The 21,584-nt window shown below is 27.2% G+C and overlaps 1 protein-coding gene across 2 annotated transcripts in view; it reads right to left on the reverse strand.

Annotated features, from left to right (window-relative positions):
• Positions 1–21,584, reverse strand: part of LOC126735310 (zinc finger and SCAN domain-containing protein 10) — a 129,489-nt gene that overhangs the window by 56,211 nt on the left and 51,694 nt on the right. The gene's annotated exons all lie outside the window — the stretch shown is intronic.

A 21,584-nucleotide genomic window follows, 5' to 3' on the forward strand; every position in this document is an offset into this window, starting at 1 on the left:
TCTCAAATTTTTCGGAAAGTTTCAATTTTTTTGCAAAATGCTAAAATAATTATCCAATTAATTTAATTGGAGAGTGTGTGTACAAATTTCCACACGTATATTGAGCTTAGTTTTTGAGTTATGATCAATGTCTTAAATTTTCATTAGAAAAAATGATTTTTTAGACTAATTAAAAAAAAAATATTGAAACAGGTATTTAATCAATTTAATTGGAGACTTCGTGTACATATTTTTAAACGTTTATTTTAATATATATTCTTTTAGATATGGTCTTAATTTCTTAAATTTTCAATGAAAAACAAATTTGTCTCAAAAAAAAAATTGCTTGTCAATAACTATTTTTTTTTTAAAATGTTAGAATGCGTCAAATCAATTTAATTGAAAACTTCGTGTACAAATTTTAAAACGGGTATTTTGCTTAGTTTTTGAGTTATGGTATATTTATCAAATTTTCAATAAAAAAAAGGTTTTTATCAAACTTCTTTTTTCTCAAAAACTTTTAATTTTTTTAAAAAATGCTGAAATATGTGTTCAATTAATTTAACTGAAGAAATTGTGTATAAATTGTTAATGGTCTATTTTGCTTAGTTTTTGAGTTTTGGTTAACCACTTAAATTTTCATAGCAAAAAAAATATATTCCTCAAAAATTTTTATTTAAAAAAATGCTAAGGCAGGTGTCTAATGAATTTAATTAACTTTTAAACTTTTAATTAACTAAAAAAAATTTTTTTCAAAATATTTGTATAATTATTAAAATGCTGAAATAGCAATTAATTTGATTGAAAAATTTGTATTTAAATTTTCAAACGTGTATTTTGCTTAAATTTTGAGTGGTATTGAGTTTACATTTTCAAGAACTCATATTATATAATAATTTCAAAAAAGAATTTATAATATTTTAGGTAGAGAAAATTAAATAAAATCATTATTAATTTAAAAAACAAATTAATTTAAAAGAAGAAGCTACATTTTTAGGAGCTTAAAAGTTATTACAGAACTAATCAAAAATATAAAAAAAATAGAAATTCAAACTATCTAGGGCAAAGAAAAAAAAATTGTTATTTAAATAGAAAAAATAATTCAAGACAAAAGAAACTAAAAGAGCAAGGGATTTTTTACATGACATAAAAGTAAGAAATAGTGTAGAGTCGGATCTCTTTCGGATAAAATAGGCCTAAGTTCTTTAGTTTTTAATTTATTAATGTAAAAAAAACACATATTTGAAAGCAATATTTTTAAAGTTTGTTAACGTTAAATATAAACAAAAATATCCGTATGGAAGTTAGTTATTATTAACCTTTTAACTTAAAAGGTTACCATTTTTTTCCAGGCAATTATAAATTCTTAGACATTTGAATAAATTTTAATGCAACTAAAATAGACTTTTTCTTCTTCCAGGCAGTTGCAGCCTAAATTTCTGGTAATAGCCCTCTCCAAAAAATTCATTATTTTTTAAAGAAGATTTCAAATATATAAAATAGAAAAAAATAATTTTAAAGTTAAAAATTATCTACTTTAAGAAGTATTTTGTTTTATTTTCAAATTATTTTTAGGTCGCTTTAAGAAAATAAATTAATTATACCTTTGACATAGTTAAATCACAAGTAAAATGTCGAATTTATAAAAAAAAAAATTGGACAATTTTAAGTCTACCTTGGAATAAAAGAATCAAAAAAACCTAGCTATAATTGAAGACAATAATAGGAAAATAGGAACCGTGTGCATTTAAGTTATGCACAAAATATAAATAATCTGCGATGTTATCAGTTTCTCCTATCATAGTTTTGATAAAAAAAAGTTAAAAAAATATTCTCCCTATTCGAAAAATTAGAACTCAATAAATTATTACAATAATAAGAAAATGTAAGTCGTATGCAATTAATTTATGTATAAAATACGAGATATTCTGAAAATTCCCAGTACAAGTAAATATACAAATAATAAAGAATAAATATAAGCTTCCAATAAAATATCGAGTTAAATTAGTAATTACCAAAATGAATGGTTAATTACGACGTCAGGTGGAATGTAATATACAGGAAACGGTTGTTTCAGACGACCGCTCGGGGGTTATGCATAATAATAATTCGAAACTAGGTTGCCCGCTGACTTCGGAAATTAAAGTAGCGACCATTATTGTTATTTATCTTTTCTTAATTTTATGATTTATCGGCCTCGTCCGAAACAATAATTCTCCCCTCAGCTATTTTATATTTATTAGCTTATTTATATAGGCGGTTATATAATTGCGTGAAACTCACCAAATCTTGTAATCCGCCTTTATCTTTTGACATTTTATGATATTTATGACCTGGTAGCCACCTACCCTTAACAAAACTAATCTAACTACCGCTTTGTCGGCCAATTATGGGGTTTAAAACCTTTAAAAGAAGTTTTGTGGGTAGGGTGAACAAACACCTGCTGAAAAAGGATACCACTGGCTATGATGACAAGTCATTATTTTTATTTTTTAATTTAGATTTAAAGATTTTGACCTTTAGTTAGTCAGGCTTACAGTTGTTGATTCATAGCTTTTGATCTGATAGGGTAGAAGCCTATAGTTTACTTTGTTAGATTATTAATGTTTTGTTCTAAAATATTAATTATATTTGCAAAAGCTTTAAGCTCCATAGTTATAAAGATATTCTAGGTATTAGAAAAATGTTTTATTGAAAGAGGTTGTGACACAAATATCGTTGATATTTGTTATCTTCTTGGGTAGATGATCTACAGTCATGAATATCATAACAAAAGGTAAAGACTTGTTCAATACCTATATAATTTCGTTAATGTTATTTTTATAGAACTAAATGTTTATGACATATGACCATTTAAAATTTGCTTCACGTCAGTAGGACCTTACCGAGTCCAGCTCGCAGTTGATGGTTGATAACCTTTGATCTACTGAGCGTAGAAGAATAAAATTAACTTTGTTAGATTAACAATATTTTGCACAAAAATACTGATTATATCTGCAAAAACCTTAAACTCAATACTTATAAAGATATTCCAAATATTAGAAAAAAAATTCTTCAAAGAGGTACTGACACAAATAGCACTGATATCTTCTTTGGTAAATGATTTAAAGTCATGAGTATCATAACAAAAACTTATTTAAAACCTACCAATTTATGTTAATAATATTTTTATTACTATAACTGTTAATGAGATAAGATCATTTAAATTGTACCGCACGTCAGCACGCCAGAACTAAATCAAGCTCACAGTTACAGCTTCATAACTTTTGATTTAACTAATCCTAGAAGCTTCAAATAAATTTTTTTTGTATTTCTTAATGTAGATTTTTCTAACTTTCCCTAGATTTATTTAATTTTAAAAATTAAAATCAAAATAAAATTATCAGATAGCATGATTAATTATTAATATCTTCCAGGCAGTAAATGACCAACTGTTACTCCAAACTCCTAAGAAATGCCTCATGAAAAAAATATTTTATTCTTTTTTAAGCCAATAGAATGGACTATAATCCAAGATTAATTGCATTTTTGTAAGTCCAATAGATTTCCTGATACAGAAGCTATTAGATTCAGCATGATTATGATGGCTCAATTGCCTGGAATAAGTCAATATTTTAAAAAATTCTGAAAAAAGTGGCAATACTGCTGGATACTTGGGAGATTGGCTTACATATCATAAACTATAGGTAGCCTGAGTATTTATTAAGTTCATAGTTGTTGGTTGATAGCTTTTGATCTACTGAACATAAAAGCATAAAATTAACCCTTTTAGATTAACAATGTTTTGCACTAGCTGTAAAAGCTTTAAACTCAATATTTATAAAGATATCCTAGATATAAGAAAAATCCAGTGTATTTTTCCAAGAGGTTGTGACACAAATATCGCTGATATATGATCATTTAAAGTTTGCTGCATGTCAGCAGATCAGTACTAAATCAAGTTCTGCAGTTGCTGCTTCATACCTTTTAATTTACTGAGCCTAAAAGCATTAAAAAAACCCTTTTCGGTAAATTTTAAATGTTGATTTTTCAACTTTCTCTAGAATCATTCAATTGTAAAAATTAAAATCAAATTAAAAATGTCAGTATTTATTAATTTATTCATTGACAGACTGTTAGACGGTTATTAGCTCATAGCTTCTAAAGAATGCCTTTTACAAAAAAACATATATATCCTTGTTTATAGCCAATAAAATGGTCTATAATCTAAAACCAATTGCATTTTTGTAGGTTCAGTAGATCTCCAGATACAGAAGCCATAAGATTCAGCATAATCATAGTGACTCAATCGCCTGAAAAAAGTCAATATTTAAAGAAATTTTGAGAGAACTGGTAACATTGAGTATTTATACTACGAAGATACTACAAAAATCCCAAAACAATTAGGTAATAAATGAATTTTGAATAAACCAGCAGATTAAAGGAACAAAACAAACATCTCTATTCCAAAGCAATAACGATGTTAAATGTTTTAAAGTAGAAACATGACAGGTACAAAGCGAGCATTTGGTCTGACTACTACCAAAGTAGCAGATTGGTAGGCTGATAATAACCCGAGCTCGGCTTAAGCTGCAGGCCATTGTAAAATCGCGGTATAGCACCGAGTACCTCTTTATTGTATTTTATCTCTTAATACGTTTTGTTTATGGATCTTTAAGGTTTTTTTTAATTTGTATTTCTTGACGTTTTGATTTTTAATTAGCATGCCTCTAACTTGTAACAAAATATTAATTAATTAATAGTTAACAAATATTAATGCATTACATTAAGTACACTCTTAATGACCAAAAGTTAATTATCACATTTATGATTATAACTAATGATATAACATGCGTACCCACTTACGTAATCTCCAGTCAATAATTTTAAACCTGCCTCATTTCCCTTTTCGCTTGTCATAAAACGGAAATGTTTTTGCATTTTTGCGATTAAATAAAACCGCTAAGTTACTTGACGGTGAATATTTTCTTTATTAAATTATACATCTTTGATTATAGTTTTAATTAAACTGTTACGTACGTTTGTCTTTTTTTTTTCGATGTTTAATTAAGGAAACGGCAGCTGGAATAAATTAAGTCATCTGGATCATTATTTCATTACCACATTTATATCATTATCATCTCCAAAGAAGTGGAACTGATGATAAAAGCAATATTTACTGATTTCTGCAATGTTATAATAATAGTAAATTGTATTGAGCTGAACCAAAGGTGAATCACACCACAATAAACATGGTTTTGTTTATTTTTAAATATTGATTAAATTAGAAGCGAAATTTGTTATTAACATAAATAAACAATTTCCTTAATTGCTTTTAATATAGGAACTTGGTCATTTAAAAAAATCTACATAGAAACGATAGCGATTCACATAAATATTTATATTAACCCTATTAAAGTCCACTAATGTCACCGAAATATTCCTTAATTGAAATTGTATTCTAATTAACGAGGATATCACTTGATGCCATTATGTTATCACAAAGGTTATTTTAAAATCACTTCGAAGTGGAATCGTGACAATTTGACAAATGACATGCCGTACTGACATCGGAAACAAATGAATCGTGATAATTTTAGTTAGTAATGATGATGTTAATATTAGACGTGCATATAGTAACGGAACTATTTTTGCTTTTAACGATTATGCGAAATCCGTATGTGTTCTCATATTAACGAAAAATTGCATTAATTAGTCATAAACGTTAATAATTCACTTCCGAAATAAAAAACCGGGCCTGATGGCGAACATATTATGTTATAATTTTTTTATTAATTATTTTCTGCTTTACGCGTTTTTATGGCCTTTTGTATAAGGAATTTGTACACTAAACAGACCAGATCTAAGATCTATTATAAATTTATGTATAGTTAAATTATTCATTAGGTTTTAATTAGGAGCTGTTGCTGGGAAAAAGTGAACGAGCACTAGAAAATATGAATAAAAATATTAGGATATTGGAACGCAGTGTTTTAAACTATGTTAAAATTAAATATACGCTCTGCCGACGTGAAGCAAAATTTAAATCGTTGTATTTAATAAAATAGTTATGCTATAAAAATAATTTTAATAGAATTCGGTAGATGTTAAATGAGTTTTCAACTTTGGTTATATTGGTCATAACTTCCATAAAAGCTTTAACGAATTTTTAGGTCATCGCCTGTTTAAAAGGGACATTCGAGGATATTTTTTAAAATACTGGATTAATAGATTCTGACCATATAATCGATATTTTTTAAAACATTTCCCTCAATCAAATAAAGTTTATTTTATGCATCTGGCTTTATCAGAACCAAAGTTATCAACCAAAGACTGCGAGCTTGACACTGCAAGGCTCTACCGACGTGAAGCAAAATTAAAATCGTTGTATTTTATAAAATAGTTATGCAATAAAAAATTTTTTAAGGAATTCGGTAGATATTAAATGAGTTTTCAACTTCGGTTGTATTGGTCATAACTGTAGATCAACGTCCATAAAAGCTTCAACGAATTTTTAGGTCATCACCTGTTTAAAAGGGACATTTTTCTAACATTCGAGGATATCTTCTAAGATACTGGATTAATAGATTCTGATGATATAATCAATATTTTTTTAAACATTTCCCTTAATCAAATAAATTTTATTTTATGCATCAGGAATCAAAGTTATCAACCAAAGACTGCGAGTTTGACACTGCAAGGCTCTACCAACGTGAAGCAAAATTAAAATCCTTGTATTTCATAAAAAAATAATGTAATAGACATAATAATTAGGAAGTAAATCGCTAGATAATAAATAAGTCTTTAACTTTTGTTTCAATAGTCATTACTCTAGATCAACTTCCAAGGAAGATATAAGGAATTTATATGTCAGCACTTGTTTGAAGAAGATATTGTTCTATTATTTTAGGATATCTTCTAAAGTACTGGCTTAAGAGATTTTGATAAAATAATCGATATTTTTTAGAATATTCTTGATAATCAAATAAAGTTTATTTTATGCTTCTATCTTTATCAGTACCAAAGTTATCAACCAAAGACTGCGAGCTCGACGCTGTAAGGCTCTACTGACGTAAAGCAAAATTTGTATAATTGTATCCTATAAAATAATTATTATTTGGAAATAATTTTAATATAAATGGCTAGATAATAAATGAGTCTTTAACTTTTATTTTAATAGTCATTACTGTAGATCAACTTCCAAGGAAGATATAAGGACTTGTTATGTCAGGACCTTTAGGATTCTAGGATATCTACTAAAGTACTGGTTTAAGAGAATTTGATAATATAATCAATTTTTTTTTAAACATTTCTGGTAATCAAATAAAGTTATTAACTGCGAACTGTAAGTTTTTCTTAAAAATGTCTGGAGTTCAATTTTTTAAAGGTTAAATCCATTTTGAAGTTCTTGACAGCAGTTTTTTTGAAAATTTGATCTTTTTCTCTTAAATAAGATTTTTTGTCTATTTGGGTTGTCAAGGGTTGAAACCATTATCAAATACCTTGAAAGCAGCTTTTTTTTTATTTTCTCAACTGCCTGGAAATTTTTTTTTTAAATTTTGTCCATGTAGTTAAATCCATCTTTAGCTTCCTGTTAACAGTGTTTATTAAAAAACTCCATTTAATTAAAAAAAAAAAACTAAAGTTTTTTTGATTAAATGGAGCACAGGACTTAAAATATTATTTATTCATTGCTTCCAAGCAGTTATATATATTATAAACTCCCCGAAAGCACTTTATTTTAAACAATTGATTTTTTCTCTTTAAACAGGACTTTAAACTTTTGGAAGAATTTGTTACCAATTCCACCCAGGTAATTAAAAGCATTTTTAAAAAGTCGTTTTTTTTACTAAATTGAACTTCAACTTCAAATCCATCTTTTATTCTCTGGAAGCAGTTTTTTTCTCAAAAACATGATTTTTTCTCTTAAAATAAGGCCTCAAATGCTTGGAAGAATTAATATTATTTTCATCCAGACAGTAAAAAATAATGTAAAATACGTTGGAAGCAGTTTATTTTCAAAACCGCCTGTAAGAATTTTTTTTAATGCTTTTAAGATAGGGATTTGGGCCAAATCCATTTTTTTTATTAGAAACTGAAGATTTTCTTGTTATATAGGACTTAAAGAACTTTTTTTTATTTATTTTTTGTCAAGCAATTGAATTCATTCTAAATTCCTTGGATGCAATTTTTATTTTAAAATAATTAATTGGTTTTCTTAAATTACGACTTTAAGTCCTTTAAAAAAATTTTTTTTCACTTCCATCCAGACAGAAAATTCCATTTTAAAATATCTTGAAAGCGGCTTTTTCCCTTAAGTAGGACTTCAACTGCCTGTAATAATGTTTTTTTTAAAATTCCTTCTAAGCAGTTTAATTCATTTTTAATTCCTTCATCAGTCTTTTACAGAACCTTTGTTTTTTTTTAAAGAATCATCCTGTTAAAAACCATTTTTTAATCCGTTAAAAGTGTTTTTTTTTCAGAAACTTAATTCTTTTTTTCATGTAAATTAAACTTCAAGTACTTGGAAGCATTTTTTTCAATTTTATTTGAAACCCATTTCAAATTACTCAAAAGCAGTTTTAATTCAAAAACTAGTCACACAGTATTATAAAGTTCCTAGATCATAATATATTACTATCCACAACACTTTCGCAAGCATTTTTCAACAAATTGCAATCCGATACTTCTCCTAGATGCAAAATATAATAAACCTAATTTTTCTCCATTTAAGATATAATCCTATGGCTAATTAGGCATAACCGACTCACTTTATACGCAATTTCTTCTGTTTGTTTTACCTTGGATCGTCCGGCTCATATTTATTAATAAAACAATTTTAAAACGAAATAATCTTCATCTCGCGGGGCGCGTTATACATAAAACATGACCGTAGACCATTAAAAGTGTGGAGGCTCATGAAAATTTAACGAAAACGCTCCACTTTAAAACACGTCGTTTGCTTTATTGGGAGAGAGACTTAGTTGGGACCTTAATCAAATATCTCGTTTTTAAACTTATTGACAGATACAGCAGGAGGAATAATGAATACAGCGGAAATGACGTTTAGGTAATAGTCCAGGCAGGTTGACGTAGTCATTATTCGGTTATTTTCTAGAATAATTCTTTTCATATTAGATGTGAGGTGAAGTTTAAGTATCCTCTAGCTGGCAGTGATTACTCACTTTTATAAAATATTATATGTAAAAACCTTAATTAATTCTAAAAAACAGACTACTGATTTTTTTTGTTTCTAATAATATTCTACCAGAAAGACGACATTTTATTACTTAATAGAGTGGGAAAATTAGGATTTTACATATTCGTATGTCCATTACGTCCGAATTTTTTAAAAATTTCTCCAAATAGTAATTTTGTAAGCATTATGCTGGGTAATATAAGAAATCTTTCCATTCTTTGAATATTACATAACACACTTTAATTATTAAATAGCATGCATAACTTTAATAGATACGAAGAACTTTTTGTCTTCGTATCTATTTAAGTTATGCCTCTTCAGGACTAACAATGAATATTTATTTGTTCAAAAAATGCATTTACATTCCCATTATGATTCCCTTTTTATATTATTTAAAATTTTACTGATTATTTATACAAATTTTCTGCTTTTTGTAATTTTACAGTAGCTTAGAATTTAAAATATATTTTTTTAATTTAAGATATTTTACCCTAAAAATTAATTAAAGTTGTTCATAACTTAAACGAATACGAGCAACTTTCTTGGTTTAAAAAGATCTGCAAAACAAATTTTTTAATAAGGAAAAAAAATCAGCACAAATTTGAATAAATTTATGCATAACTTAAGTGGATACAAAGAGCATTTATTTACAAAAATGGTTTTTTAATGAAAAATTTGCTTACAATCCATTTGAATATAAAAGAAATTAAATCAATGTTAGGATAAAAATACGCCAAAAAAGATGACTGAAGTAGGTTAATATGTACTGGATATATGAAAGTTTTACATTTTGATAGATTTTTTTGTAACATATTGTAATTTATATGTAGTTTTTTTATGCTAAATAAAGATTATTATTTTTAATATTATTATCATGATTTAATTTTATCATAAAATTGAAAAAAATATGCAAAATTATTGTTTTTTAAAAAATTTTAAAATATCTTATTTCACACAACTTTTATTTAAAACATTTCCCTACAACACCTTTAGTTTTTTTATATAAAAAATTACAATTTATACATGGATTTTCTTAAATATCCTGTATTTTCCCAATTTATATCGATTTTTTTTTGAGCTTTGAAAATTCTAATATTATAAAACGTTGCCTAAAAATTGTTTATTTTTTCTATCATACCTAATTTTTGTTAATAAAATCGCCTAGTACTTAAGATTTTTAGGAATTTTATTTTTTTATATTATTTTTTGCACCTAAAAATTTAATTAAAATTTTCTTTGACAATTTAATTAATAATTCTTTTCAAGTTTGGAAAATTTTACATAAAAATTCAAAGAAAACTTATTTTAAATTTTTCCTGAATATAAAATAAATATTAATTTTTTTCAGAAATTATTTGTCATTTAAAACTTTGCTTACAATTCTATAAACATCAACGAAATTAAATCAATTTTAGGGTAAAATATGCATAATAGATAGAATATAATAAATATGCGCCATATAACACTTTTAAGTTAATTAAAGTCATGCATAACTTAAATGGATACGAAAAACCCTTTTTTATGTCTAAAAGGGTTTTACTCCAGAATTACTTATAATTTTAATGCGCATTTGTTAATAACATTTACACTTTTTTACCAATTATTCAGTTTCTGTTATAGTCAGTTTTCTTTGACGTAAATATACTCTCTCTTTTATTTTACTTTACTTTTATTCGACAAATTTTTTTAAGACTTACTACTAATAGAATAATAAATACTAATAAGAGTAATACTGTTAAAGCTTAAAAAAGCTTAAAAAAAAAAACAGGATTCTAAGCAACTAATTTAGTTATTATTTCTTCTTTACTATTTTCTTGATAGTGGAAACAATTGTTTTGTAGTAACACTATTTGCTTAAATTTTTTCCTAGTAGAGGTAAGTAATTTTTTACTACCTTAAGGGCAGTTTTATTTTTCAAAAATTGTTTTTCTTTAAAAAACCTCAAATGCCTAGAAGAATTATTTTATATTATTTGCAGCATTTTTTGTCTATGAAAAATCGATGAAAAATAAAGAAAACTTGATATAGTCCTCAAAAAAATCATAATTAAAATACGATTGATCTACAGCGAAAAAAGTGTCAAAAAAAGCCCAAAAAAGCTAATTTTGATTTACCAAAATTCCGTGGATCCTTGAATTAAGGATTTGCTAAAATATGCAAAAATATTAGATAAATAATTGGCAATTATATCTGTTTAATTTATGCATTTATTCCAGGCAGTTAAGGAAATTAATACTTTCCTTAAAAAATGGTAAAATAACTAAATGGTATTCAATTACGTTATAGACGTTATAGACGTTTTTTTTTTAATTAGTTATTAAATAAATGGCAATCATATCCATTTAAATTATGCATTATTTTTTATTAAATTAAAAAAAACATTCTGCAGCTATGCGGTAATTTAACTGCCAAGAAAGCATTTTAAATTTCTTTCAGACAATCAAGACATCTTAATTATTTTTTTTTGAAAGATCGCCGATAAATAAAGTTGTTCAACTATACAAGTTATGCGTAATTATATTGAAGAATTCACCTCAACTTTATTAATAAGCCTTAAATCTATTTGCCAAAATAAAAAATAAATAAATGACAATCACATCCATTTAAGTTATGCATTATTAAAAGAATAATCTTGCAGCTAAGCTGTAACTTAAGTGCAATGAAGAATTTCCTTATTTTGTCCAGACAAATTAAGGACAATAAGTTGATAATTCATAAAAGAAGAAAATCGATACGGGAACAACTCTTGTCCAAATATAATATTCATATCACGTCAATTCTCAAACATGGTGAAAGTAAACAAAGCATAGTGGAACACGACGATTGGAAAATCGGCAACCAATAAAATATCAGAGTGGCAAAGGCCTGGTGTGTTATGTAAATGGGGCGCATACATATAAATGCGTGCAGATCCCGATACATATAGATTAAATAAAGTAAAACGAGCGAGAGAGAGACTTCTTAAAGACACCTACATGCGTCTTTAAATTCTGCCCATTCGCTTTGCTTTTTATGTAAATATGATGGGGTTCCGCGCATTGTAATTGCAAATTTTTCGGTTATAAATATCGGCATGATCGTCGATTCGACGGGTTTTATGGGATTTTTTGAATATTTCGTAATGACTGTGTGAACGAGGTTTCTGCTGTTGCTTCTGATCAGATGACATCTTCATCAGGTTTTAGAGTTTTTAAATAAAACTAAATTAATTTATTTTTTACACATACTTACTGAATTTCTGTATTTAAATTGCTTAGTAATATCAGTTTCTAGACAGCATCCTTTTAAATTGTTTGTTGAAAATTCGTTCATTATTTATTGTTTCGATATTTTTTTATAAGATACTACGACTTATATTTTGTTTCACGTCAGTAAAGCCTTACACAGTCAACAAAACATTTGATTCTGATAAAGCTAGTAGCACAAAACAACCCTAATTTGACTAACAAGAATTTAAAAAAAAAATTTAATATATCATCAAAATCTTTTAACCCAGTACTTTGAAAGATATCCTCGAATGACTCATTCATTATCTCTCGAATTCCATTAAAATTATTTTTATTAAATAGTTTTTTTATAAGATTAAGGGATTTAAATTTTGCTTCCTTTTCAACTGTCTAGTAAGCTGCAGTTAAAATCCTACTTTTAATGTAAAAAAATAAAAACCATGCGTAATTTGCTATGAAGAAAATGACTTTAACTGCATGAAATAATTTTAAAAAATATTAAATTTTGAAATAACTATTTAAAAAAAAAGAATAAAAAAATTATCTATCAGGAAAAAAATTATAAATTTGTTAACTGCCTAAAAATATATTTCTACTTTATTTCTTATAAGAAAAGACAAAAGTAACGTATTTACTACAAAATATAATAAAATTCACTTTTAGGAAAAAATGTATAATAACTGTCACAACTACCAAAAAAGCCACCCTTACTTCACTTATAGCTATTTTAAAATAAATTAACATTCCTGAAAAAAAATCTTCTAGGTATTTGAACTATGATTTAAAAAAAAAAGTGAAATTTCTAAAAAAATATTTTCGAGAAATCTGAAGAATTCTAAAAAAGACTTATTAATTAATGACTGCCAAGTTGCTTGAAAACCCGTCTTAAATATACAAAATAATAATTATGACTTCCTCAGCTGCAAAATAAAGCTTAATAAAGCTTCTGCTCGTTATCTTACTTTTAATGTAAACAAATAAAAATTATGGGTTATTTGCTATAAAAGATAACAAAAATGACTACAACTACCTGGAATAATTAAGAAAATAAATAAAAAATTATCTTAACTGTCTGGAATTAAAAAAAAAAATTCAGTTATCTTAAAATGGCTCTAAATCCCTGTAAATCAAATTTTCTAGATATTTAAATACGTATTCTTTGCAAACAGTTTAAATTAACTATAATTACCGAGAAAAATTAACTAATAACTGCTAAAAAAGGGATTTCATTAAATTTTTTTCAAGCAGGAACCCGAGTATCCGATATCAATATTTTGTTGCAAAACCCGTCTCGAATTTCATCTGTTTCCTCTTTAAAAGCAAAAATATTATGATAGCTCTAAGTATATAAATTAGAAACTTCATAATGCGCGTATCGGATTTCGCCGTCATCAGTGGCGGCGGACGTCTTGTTAACACCCAATAAACAATAAAAATATTCCACTTGTGTTTTATACTGACATAAACATTACAACTGTTACCACGAGATCGTTATCGTATATTTAAATCACGTCCAGTTTTGACGTCCGTTATTTACGGCCATCAGGTTGCGGTAAACTACCTGCGAACTGCTTGTGTAGATTTCTCTTTTGTATGGGTACTGCCCGATGTAGATCCATTTGAGCTCTTTTTTTATTTATTTTAGTTTTTTGACAGTAAAATTCGGATTTGTACAGTTGATTCCTAGAATATTGCATCTACACCTTACCTTCAAAGGCCATGTGTAATAATAATAAAGCCTTTTATTAAATACAAACTTACATGTTTATAGAAATTTTTACATAAGTAGCAAAAATCTAAGGGCTACTTTAACTTAGGGAATTCATTAAAGAAAAAAGCCAATGTTAGAAAACCTAGAAAAAAAAATCAATTGCACAAGGTTTATAACAAGAATAAAGCAAAAAAGTCTTCGCTCTTATAATATAATACTTACTACAAAACCTTTATAAAATTATTTTATATCTGCCGTCAAAAAATTCAATTTTAAGAGGCTGTAGATTCATAGCTATTCGTTATAGGATAAAAAGATTTTTTACACTTTTATCTTAAGTTTTTAAGATCAATTCTAAAATGTAAAATCAGGAATGTAAAAATCATTTTATCCTGTAACAAGCAGTTGTGGCTCTCTAGCCTCCTAAAGTTGAACTTAAACTTTAAAATGGAGCTTTTTATTTATTTCAAATATACAGCCATAATGGAGGAAGAATGTACTAAATAGACACGCTGTAAAAGATGTTTTATAAATGCTTTATAACAAAATAATTTAATACATTTTAAAAATATTTTATTAAGACATCGCATTCATACACACGAATTCATAATGAGTTACTTATTACTTATTTAGGTCTTCTCGTTGTTTTTATCGTTTTTTAATTTTAATATTCATAAGAAAGTTAGGGAGGATATTGAAAAGAAGAAACGAGCTCAGAGATGTTATTTTATTTAAAACCTATTAAACTTAAATTAAATTAAGTATATCGAACGGTATCATTATAGATTTGAAATCATATTTCTTTTAAATACGTGAATAAGTCTATTTTCTTCTTCTTTTCAATTTTCGAGCGTGTGAGATCGTAATTTCTAAATTGATTTTAGCTATAAGTGACGTAATACCCAATAAAATAAGTAACTCGTTATAAAATTTTGTTGACAAAATTGTTTTGAAAAAATATTTTGTCGAAATGTATACAAGATTTTAGTTTGAACAAAAAAAATATTTATTTACGTATTTACAAAAAACGACCTTACAGGTAATAAAGCTACTTATAGGGTAAATAAATACAAACAATTGTACAGAAAATAACTACGTTATGGTTTATACGAATATATAAAGGAAAGAAATCAACAAAAAATTGTCATTGTACCCTATACATAAATATAAATAAATATTTTTAAACTTTAATAAAGTATCTGGATAAAGAGCGACATACGCTGATTTAGAATTATATAGGTCACGCATTGAATAAACCGGTGAAAATTTTAGAAGGTTTGTACGAGGTGTCTGCAAGTAAATGAAAATTTTGAGGCGAAAATTCAAATGCGATAACGGAAAGTTTAGTTTTTTTCAGTATGGATCTGGACAAGCCACCTTGTCATTGGCTAATTAAAAAAAAACTCATTAGTCAACACTTTTATATTTCGTAAATGAGTATCATACAATATCGACATACTCAAGTATAGAATGAACGTAAGAATTAATCAGTAATTTAGCAAACATCTTTAAAGACTCTGGCATAATAACTTGATAATGCGGTACAAATAACAATTTGCTTATTATAGTAATTTTTATATCACAAAGACAAGTACATTATTTGATTTTGCTTTGTGGTTTAAATTTAAAAAAAGGGCGTAGTAATACAAATACTATAATATATACTTTAAAAAATGTATTCTTATACTACTATTTAAAGATGATACCTAAAAAGGTAATTGGTAAGTGTATGCTCCTAATAAGATGATTTTTTTACCAAACCGAAAAAGGTACCTGCACCACCACCTACACCGTAAAAAAAACCAATGATGAGTCAGCTTGCATCGATAATATTAAAGGAATGTCATCCACCATCTCTTTCTCCATTAAACCTCAGCGTGAGAGAGTGTGGGAGAGACGGGGTTTTGACTTTTAGGGACGGTGACCAGAAGGCGAACCAAACCGTCACATATACAAGGCGATAAATTCGTCTGGGAGTTTACGAGCGATTCAGAGGTCTTGTCTCGATGTCGGATTGTAAACAATGAAGAAATGCTGTGACGGTCCCTCTTTTCTTTGCTTAGGAATTGGTTATATTGTCTTTGGTGCTGTATGAATAATTTTATTGCCTTGGCGGGCGTGCAAGTACTGTTAGCTTTTAAAAGGATTGCGGTAAAAATCGGAATTGTTTATACGCATGAAATTCGTCGGGAAGAAAAAAGGCCCGCTCGTTCGCTTTTAACGAGCCCGATGCCTGGGGAGTATTAGTTAATAGGTTTTTTTTATTTTTTTTTCAAGTAGTTAGTTACTAACTTAACGGTTAAGTTTAAGTACGTTAAACTTCTGTAAGGACAAGGAGATTTAGTCCTCAAGAGTCGTAAAAGTCGTATTACTGAAGAAAAAGTCGAGTTAAATAAGTTTCAACAAAAATTGAATATTAATATATAAAAGTAAGCCATGTCCATTAGAATTATGCCTCCTAATTTCTGATGGGATTTTTTTCCCAAGCCTGGCTTTTGCAAATGGAAAATTAAAAAAAAAACATTCTAGGCATTTGAAGTCATTTACTCATCGATGACTAAAGTATTTTTTTCCGAAATACTCTTTTTTTTTGAAAAAGTCAGAATTTTGTACATTAAGTTAAAGTTGAGTTAAAGTTGGTATTTATCCCCTACAAGCAGATTTTGTGATTTTATCTTTAATGAGACTAAAATACTTATTTTTTTTAATTAATTTTAGGCAGTTGAGGTACCGATTTTTTCTATACAAAAAATCATAAACTGTTCCATACTGTCCTGTCACTGTCCTGTACATTTCTATTTATGCCATTATTGCATGTGAAAAGGCTCCTTTAAATAAAAATGAATTACATTTATCTAAGTTATGCATCATAGTTTTCAGTTGTTATTTAATTATTAGGAAACATTTGTGTCTGAAACATGTTCACAGCCTATAAATGTATTTACATTTTATCAGTATTTTACGTCTTTGGGTTTCGTAACTAATAATTGAAACTATCAAAGTTATTTTTTTAAACTAGATTAGAATGAAATAAAATTTGGAGTTCTAGACATTCCCATCTAATTTTTAATGATAAAATCTTTTTAAATTAAACATCAGTAAATTGTAACATTTTCTATAATTTTTTTGGAACTACTACATTAAGTCTATGAGATCACCTACTCTTATTGTCTCATAGTTTTCTTGAATATTTTAACATATACTGAATAACTTCGATCAAGTCGGCACTATTGGTATCTTTGTTAATATTTAAGATACAGGGTCGGTTAAATTAGCAATTTAGAAGATGTCGAGGATTATTATTATTGAACTGTTTGGCCATTAAGCCATTAAGTGCCTGAAGAGATTTTCAGTGGTTTTTTTTATTAAGGGATTTTGGTGTTGACACCTTTCAATAAGCTGGTTATATAATTTTTTTAAGTAAATTAAAGTGAGTGATGTCCATTTAAGTTATGCGTTATTATTTTGGAGATCGATTTTCATTAAGTTTAAGGAGTTATTTGAATTGCATATTATTGTAAATATTCTTTACTCCTCTTAGATATTCTTTAAATATGTCTTTATTATCACAGGAGTGTTTATTAGGTTTGATGTTATGATCGCTTAACTTCCTGAGCTTTGTAATTTATAAAACAATAATTTTTACTAAAATTATAGAGAAAATAGGTGTTTTAATTAAAGATGGACTTTGAACGCTGGTATTAATCGGGAAATTTAATCCATGATTCTATTGAATGAAAATTGCATTTTCTTAAGTGTTCCTCAAATAATTTACATTATAAAGAATATAAGACGACAAAAGCAATAAGAAGAATACACAGAGTAAACTAGAGATTTACTTGAATTAAAAAAATTTAACTTTAACACAATATTTGCAAATTATTATCGAATATTTTAAATACAAGTTACTAAAATAATAAATTGAATTGCCAAATAAGTTTTCCAAACACTTTGCCCCTACCAAAAATATATATTAAGGCATTTATCAAAAATAATAGTATAACATGTTTATTAATTAATACAAGATAGAAATAAAATAAAATTCAGAAATCTGAGTATTCCTAAATAATTATTTCTTTTAAAACCAATTAATTGTGACATATTCTATCATTTAGGGTCTATAAGACCTTCTACTGTTATTCCCTCACTGTTTTATTAGATACTTTAACTTATATGACATTTTTGACTACATATTTAAATATCTCCTAATAACGCTAATTTTAGGCAAAATATTTAAATAAATAAGCATTCATATCCTATTGAGTTATGCGTCAAACCTTAAATTGTCTTTTTTTTTAATACTTTTAAGGTGCCGAGTGTCTAAGAAGATCATGAGTTCTAGGACCTGACTTTCTCAATATTTTCATTTTCCTATTTAAGAGTTGTGAATATTTCTTCAAAACATCTTTATATTAAATGCAGTAATTTTTTGAGTTTTATTGTCATTTATTGAATTTTCACTTCCTTCCTGGGTTTCTGAACTTTTATTTAAAATCACTATAGATAAAAACAATACATAGTTAAAGGCAAATAATATCGAATAAAGTTATGGCAACAACAGCCAACATTAAAATTCTTAATTGATCTATGTACCTCATTTACCATGTTTGTAATATGCTCCGTAAATGCTAAATTGCAATCTGTTACAACTCCAAGGTCCTCACTAAGGGATTCTCCAAGCATTATACTGTGCATGTTATAATTATATATTTATCAACATTCCTTTTGAGGGTTATAGACACAGTAAAACATTTTTTAATATTAAAAATAAATGCATTTTCTTCACATATAAACTGGCACAGTCTTCCTCAGAACTAACTTTCATATACATCATAAGATCATCTGCAAAAAGTAATGCTTCGGAGTTACGTATAATCAGACCTCGTAGCTCTAATCTCAATATACTGGTGGCTATTTGACAGATAATTGAAAAACTTAAATTAATTTAATTATCAGGCTCATTTTTTTGGTTAAGTGACTTGCAACAATGCTTAACCCTATCAAAGGTCTTTCTTATTTTAGAGTAAATTACAACAATTTGCTTTCTTTTCAAATACAATATATAATTAAAGGTAAATCAAAACCATTTAAGTTATGCATCCTAACTTTTAACAGTTATTTATGTTGTGATGGTTATGGATAATGAAAAGTCTCAGTAAAAACACTCCAGGCAAACCACTTATTTTAAATTAATCGACATTGTGTTCCTGTAAAAAGCAAAAATTCCCTAGGATATATAAAGAAAAAATACGTGAAAGTACCAGGAATATACTACTAATTTTTTTCATATAAATCTTGAAAATTAAGCAAAAGGAAGATTTTATCTCTTTTAATAATCTGATTAATTTGAGATTGGTAAAAATAGAGATACACCTAATAAAGGAAATTCTATTTACACTTCTGGGCACTCCCAAATAATTCTTTCTACTAAAATCCTTTAAAACATCATTAAATTGTGTAATATTTAATCGTGTTTCTCAACTCGTTGTATGGGGTATTTATGAAACCTTTTACTAATATCCTGTCGTTGTTTTCTTAGATATTTTACTTTTATATTAAATTATAATAAAATCAAAGGCAAGATATGTAGCATCCAATTTAGTTAGCATCCAACAGATATGTAGCATTCAACAAGTTAGGCATCGTAATTTTGACTTAAGGGTAGAGAAGCATCAAGAAATCAAGGGCTGAGTTTATTGTGGTTTTTCCATGCCTGTTTAGGAGTTATGAATACTTTTTTTTAAAACGTAGTGAAATAAAGTTTTCTTTTCTAGAGGTTTTTTTAAAAAAATTCACCACTATTTCTTTACCATGGTATTTATTTAAAAAAAACAATTTATATTACATGTTCACAACAAAAGTTTTGTCAATAGAAATTAAGTTATAATTAACGGTTGATCATATCCACTTAAGTTTTGCATCTTTATTATTAAATGTAATTTTAATTAGACTTTAGCTCTTAAGCAAGAGATAATGACCAAATATTGTACGAGAAATTTTAGCATTATTATAAAGGTAAAATATATCCTTTTAAGTTATGCGAATTAAAGTGAAAAAAAATATTCAAAAGGTTTTCTGCTATGCTTTTTCTCTATAAGGTGCTTTTTATTTCCGCCTAAAGAACCGGCAAATTTAGTAAATATAATTTTCAAGATAATCTCGTGAAACTAATCCATACAAGACGAGGCCCGATTAAAGATTCCATCCACGTCCCTCATTAATCTTTTTATACGCATTGTGCAACATTCCCAACAGAATTAAAAATTCCAAAATACCCGCTTAGCGCCAACTAAGCGCACATAAATCAATATCATTACCGATCAGCTATTTAGAAAATCTTGCACGGTATTCCTTTTGCTTTTAATTTTCTCCTAAACAGAAAAAAAGCCGACCAGGGCGTAGCCGGATTAATTAATGAAATTTATTCAAGAACAAGAAAAAAATTGAATTTTACACACCTCGCGTACGAAATTTATGACAAATTTGTCACACTACCCGACACGCACGCATTAAATTTAAATAAAAACGATTTAAAATTCTTGTAAAACGGCCCACTTGTGCCGGTATGGTGCATGTCAGATATAATAACTTCTATCATTTTATGTCAGAAGCGATTTCACCGTACATTTGTATAATTTCAAGAGCGCTGTTTGTCTTGTATAGGGTTTCAACGCCATTTTTTATGACGACCGCGTGTTGTCGCGTGTTGTTTGCTTACATTGAAAATGTCGTCGTTAAGAGCTCTTAAGAGTTACCTATCACCAGGCAGATGGTATGGGATTAACACAATATGTGGGTACAGGTATTTGAAACAACGAGCTGTTATTTAATAATCATTTATTTGGATGTAGGAAAGGCCCATGGGATAATTACTTTGGTGCCAAACGTCGGATTTTTTTTGTTCTAGGGGTCTTTAGTACCTACATATACATTTTCTTGTTACTTTAGAGTAGTCCTTCGTTGACTTAATACTGACACTAAAGTTTTTTTTGATTTATGAATAAAATTCAAATTTATTTAAAGGGCATAACTCAAATGTAACAAGTTCAACAAAGATTAAAAGCGTGACTAATTTCTGTTTTTTAAACAATAAATACAAAGAATTTTTACAATTAATGGAATAACATAACCTCGAAACGGATTTCTTAGCTTTAATATTCATCGAAACTCTCAATATTTTTTTCAGTTAAACTCAATGTTTGGTAAATCGAAATTAAATTAAAAATTCTTGGTAATCAATACATCGTTACATGCTTAGGCCCTAAACCCTTGCTTGTAAATCAGCAATTTACAACTACTTAGAATCACGAGAAAAAATGAGAATGCATAATTTAAATGCATATGAATAACCTTAATTTAAGAGCGAAGTTTTTTGTAAATTAAAACAAAAAATGTTTAAAAATTTATAAGATCAAAAAGTGAACGGATCATAAAAATTCATAGATTTTCTATAAGGATAAAGAAAGTAAATTATTCAAAGAATACACAA

Source organism: Anthonomus grandis, chromosome 4 (genome assembly GCF_022605725.1).
Source record: "Anthonomus grandis grandis chromosome 4, icAntGran1.3, whole genome shotgun sequence".
NCBI classification, from domain to species: domain Eukaryota; kingdom Metazoa; phylum Arthropoda; class Insecta; order Coleoptera; family Curculionidae; genus Anthonomus; species Anthonomus grandis.